The sequence below is a fragment of the Lethenteron reissneri genome, unplaced genomic scaffold, assembly GCF_015708825.2.
Source record: "Lethenteron reissneri isolate LAM-NWPU_2019-01 unplaced genomic scaffold, ASM1570882v1 scaffold_1639, whole genome shotgun sequence".
In the NCBI taxonomy this organism is placed as follows: Eukaryota; Metazoa; Chordata; class Hyperoartia; order Petromyzontiformes; family Petromyzontidae; genus Lethenteron; species Lethenteron reissneri.
This window is the reverse complement of record NW_026891376.1, coordinates 3,382,583-3,387,805: the sequence shown is the minus strand read 5'-3', so window position 1 is coordinate 3,387,805 and position 5,223 is coordinate 3,382,583. Positions and strand designations below refer to the sequence as shown.

General features: G+C 50.8%; 1 protein-coding gene and 1 long non-coding RNA gene across 7 annotated transcripts in view; both read left to right on the top strand.

The window, feature by feature from the left end:
• The window catches only part of LOC133362996 (chondroitin proteoglycan 2-like), a 210,168-nt gene that overhangs the window by 97,350 nt on the left and 107,595 nt on the right, over positions 1-5,223 (top strand). The window lies entirely within an intron of this gene.
• The window catches only part of LOC133363026 (uncharacterized), a 6,098-nt gene continuing 2,964 nt past the window's right edge, over positions 2,090-5,223 (top strand). Inside the window, exon 1 of one of the 2 annotated variants that reach the window (XR_009757562.1) lies at positions 2,090-2,342. This is a non-coding gene — a long non-coding RNA (uncharacterized LOC133363026). Of the gene's footprint in view, positions 2,343-2,896; positions 2,957-5,223 lie in introns of those variants that run through there. The other variant, XR_009757561.1, reaches the window with a different exon arrangement.

Sequence of the window (5,223 nt, the reverse complement as noted above, 5' to 3'; positions counted from 1 at the left end):
ACAGACCACACACACACAGACCAGCACACCAGCACACACCACGACATACACCACACAACTCAGACACACCGACACACAGACACAACACACAGAACACACGTACACACGTACACACGTACACACACACCACACACACGTACACACACACACAGACACACACACACAGACACACACACACAGACACACCACACACAGACACACACACACAGACCAACACACACAGACACACACACACAGACACACACACACAGACACAACAGACACACAGATACACACAGACACACAGATACACACACAGACACACACACAGACACACGCACACGTACACGCACACGGAACACACACACGGACACACACACAGACACACACAGACACAGACACACACAGACACAGACACACACACACAGACACACACACACAGACACACACACACACAGACACACACACACACAGACACACACAGACAAACGTACATACACACATACACAAAGATCCCCGTATAGCCTGAACAGACTGTAGGGGCAAGTGCTGTTAGCGAGCACCTATGAAGGCCGGAACGGTACACGAGGGGGTGGGTGGCCAGCACCACGCCCGACCGCCTTTGTCTCCCTAGTGGCGATGTTTACTACACACCGCACCAGGTACTCATTTAAGGCTGAGTCGACCTAGGGGAGGCCCAGGACCGGTTCAGATAATCGTCACTGGTGTTAGCCGTGAGCGGGAATCGAACCCGGGTCGCCAGGTTCATAGCGCAGCGCGCTAACCGCTACACTACCGCTCCCCACACACACTCACACACACACACACACGTACACACACACACAGGGCACCTTTGTCTGTGTGTGTGTAGTGCTGACAGCACTTGCCCCGACAGTGTTGAAGGCTACACGGGACACCTTTGTCTGTGTGTCTATAGACACTGCTGCTACTGACAGCACTTGCCCCTAGTCTGCTCGAGGCTACACGGGACACCTTTGCCTGTGTGTCTATCGGCACTGCTGCGGACAGCACTTGCCCCTAGTCTGCTAGAGGCTACACGGGGGACCTTTGCCTGTGTCTGTGTGTGTAGTGCTGACAGCACTTGCCCCTAGTCTGCCAGAGGCTACACGGGGGACCTTTGTCTGTGTCTGTGTGTATAGTGCTGACAGCACTTGCCCCGACAGTCTGAAGGCTACACGGGGGACCTTTGGCTGTGTCTATAGACACTGCTGCTGACAGCACTTGCCCCTAGTCTGCTAGAGGCTACACGGGGGACCTTTGTCTGTGTCTGTGTGTGTAGTGCTGACAGCACTTGCCCCTAGTCTGCCGGAGGCTACACGGGGGACCTTTGCCTGTGTCTGTGTGTGTAGTGCTGACAGCACTTGCCCCTAGTCTGCCGGAGGCTACACGGGGGACCTTTGCCTGTGTCTGTGTGTGTAGTGCTGACAGCACTTGCCCCTAGTCTGCCAGAGGCTACACGGGGGACCTTTGTCTGTGTCTGTGTGTGTAGTGCTGACAGCACTTGCCCCTAGTCTGCCGGAGGCTACACGGGGGACCTTTGCCTGTGTCTGTGTGTGTAGTGCTGACAGCACTTGCCCCTAGTCTGCCGGAGGCTACACGGGGGACCTTTGCCTGTGTCTGTGTGTGTAGTGCTGACAGCACTTGCCCCTAGTCTGCCAGAGGCTACACGGGGGACCTTTGCCTGTGTCTGTGTGTGTAGTGCTGACAGCACTTGCCCCTAGTCTGCCAGAGGCTACACGGGGGACCTTTGTCTGTGTGTGTAGTGCTGACAGCACTTGCCCCTAGTCTGCCAGAGGCTACACGGGGGACCTTTGTCTGTGTCTTTGTGTGTAGTGCTGACAGCACTTGCCCCTAGTCTGCCGGAGGCTACACGGGGGACCTTTGCCTGTGTCTGTGTGTGTAGTGCTGACAGCACTTGCCCCTAGTCTGCCAGAGGCTACACGGGGGACCTTTGCCTGTGTCTGTGTGTGTAGTGCTGACAGCACTTGCCCCTAGTCTGCCGGAGGCTACACGGGGGACCTTTGCCTGTGTCTGTGTGTGTAGTGCTGACAGCACTTGCCCCTAGTCTGCCAGAGGCTACACGGGGGACCTTTGCCTGTGTCTGTGTGTGTAGTGCTGACAGCACTTGCCCCTAGTCTGCCAGAGGCTACACGGGGGACCTTTGCCTGTGTGTGTGTGTGTAGTGCTGACAGCACTTGCCCCTAGTCTGCCAGAGGCTACACGGGGGACCTTTGCCTGTGTCTGTGTGCCGCGTGCGTCAGGGACAAGTGGAGTCGGATGTCGTCCGAGGAGCGAGAGGAGAGCAGCCGCTTCAGCAGCAACGTCGTGTTCGGGCAGCTCTCGTGAGAACAACAACAACAACAACTATAACAACAACAACAACTATAACAACAACAACAACCACAACAACCACAACAACAACACTCACACAAACACTCGCCGCTTCAGCAGCAACGTCATGTTCGGGCAGCTCTCGTGAGAACAACAACAACAACAACCACAACCACAACAACAACTATAACAACAACAACAACCACAACAACCACAACAACAACACTCACACAAACACTCGCCGCTTCAGCAGCAACGTCATGTTCGGGCAGCTCTCGTGAGAACAACAACAACAACAACAACTATAACAACAACAACAACCACAACAACCACAACAACAACACTCACACAAACACTCGCCGCTTCAGCAGCAACGTCATGTTCGGGCAGCTCTCGTGAGAACAACAACAACAACAACTATAACAACAACAACAACCACAACAACCACAACAACAACACTCACACAAACACTCGCCGCTTCAGCAGCAACGTCATGTTCGGGCAGCTCTCGTGAGAACAACAACAACAACAACTATAACAACAGCAACAACCACAACAACCACAACAACAACACTCACACAAACACTCGCCGCTTCAGCAGCAACGTCGTGTTCGGGCAGCTCTCGTGAGAACAACAACAACAACAACTATAACAACAACAACAACCACAACAACCACAACAACAACACTCACACAAACACTCGCCGCTTCAGCAGCAACGTCATGTTCGGGCAGCTCTCGTGAGAACAACAACAACAACAACTATAACAACAACAACAACCACAACAACCACAACAACAACACTCACACAAACACTCGCCGCTTCAGCAGCAACGTCATGTTCGGGCAGCTCTCGTGAGAACAACAACAACAACAACTATAACAACAACAACAACCACAACAACCACAACAACAACACTCACACAAACACTCGCCGCTTCAGCAGCAACGTCATGCTCGGGCAGCTCTCGTGAGAACAACAACAACAACAACTATAACAACAACAACAACCACAACAACCACAACAACAACACTCACACAAACACTCGCCGCTTCAGCAGCAACGTCATGTTCGGGCAGCTCTCGTGAGAACAACAACAACAACAACTATAACAACAACAACAACCACAACAACCACAACAACAACACTCACACAAACACTCGCCGCTTCAGCAGCAACGTCATGTTCGGGCAGCTCTCGTGAGAACAACAACAACAACAACAACAACCACAACAACAACAACAACCACAACAACAACACTCACACAAACACTCGCCGCTTCAGCAGCAACGTCATGTTCGGGCAGCTCTCGTGAGCACAACAACAACAACCACAACCACAACAACAATAACAACAACAACAACCACAACAACCACAACAACAACACTCACACAAACACTCGCCGCTTCAGCAGCAACGTCATGTTCGGGCAGCTCTCGTGAGAACAACAACAACAACAACTATAACAACAACAACAACCACAACAACCACAACAACAACACTCACACAAACACTCGCCGCTTCAGCAGCAACGTCATGTTCGGGCAGCTCTCGTGAGAACAACAACAACAACAACTATAACAACAACAACCACAACAACCACAACAACAACACTCACACAAACACTCGCCGCTTCAGCAGCAACGTCATGTTCGGGCAGCTCTCGTGAGAACAACAACAACAACAACTATAACAACAACAACAACCACAAACAACCACAACAACAACACTCACACAAACACTCGCCGCTTCAGCAGCAACGTCATGTTCGGGCAGCTCTCGTGAGAACAACAACAACAACAACTATAACAACAACAACAACCACAACAACCACAACAACAACACTCACACAAACACTCGCCGCTTCAGCAGCAACGTCATGTTCGGGCAGCTCTCGTGAGAACAACAACAACAACAACTATAACAACAACAACAACCACAACAACCACAACAACAACACTCACACAAACACTCGCCGCTTCAGCAGCAACGTCATGTTCGGGCAGCTCTCGTGAGAACAACAACAACAACAACTATAACAACAACAACAACCACAACAACCACAACAACAACACTCACACAAACACTCGCCGCTTCAGCAGCAACGTCATGTTCGGGCAGCTCTCGTGAGAACAACAACAACAACAACAACAACCACAACAACAACAACAACCACAACAACAACACTCACACAAACACTCGCCGCTTCAGCAGCAACGTCATGTTCGGGCAGCTCTCGTGAGCACAACAACAACAACAACCACAACCACAACAACAATAACAACAACAACAACCACAACAACCACAACAACAACACTCACACAAACACTCGCCGCTTCAGCAGCAACGTCATGTTCGGGCAGCTCTCGTGAGAACAACAACAACAACAACTATAACAACAACAACAACCACAACAACCACAACAACAACACTCACACAAACACTCGCCGCTTCAGCAGCAACGTCATGTTCGGGCAGCTCTCGTGAGAACAACAACAACAACAACTATAACAACAACAACCACAACAACCACAACAACAACACTCACACAAACACTCGCCGCTTCAGCAGCAACGTCATGTTCGGGCAGCTCTCGTGAGAACAACAACAACAACAACTATAACAACAACAACAACCACAACAACCACAACAACAACACTCACACAAACACTCGCCGCTTCAGCAGCAACGTCATGTTCGGGCAGCTCTCGTGAGCACAACAACAACAACTATAACAACAACAACAACCACAACACTCACACAAACACTCACCACTCACACAAACACTCACCACAACAACACTCACAATAACAATAACACTCACAACAACAACACTCACAACAACAACAACAACCACAACATGCACAACAACAACAACCACAACAACAACC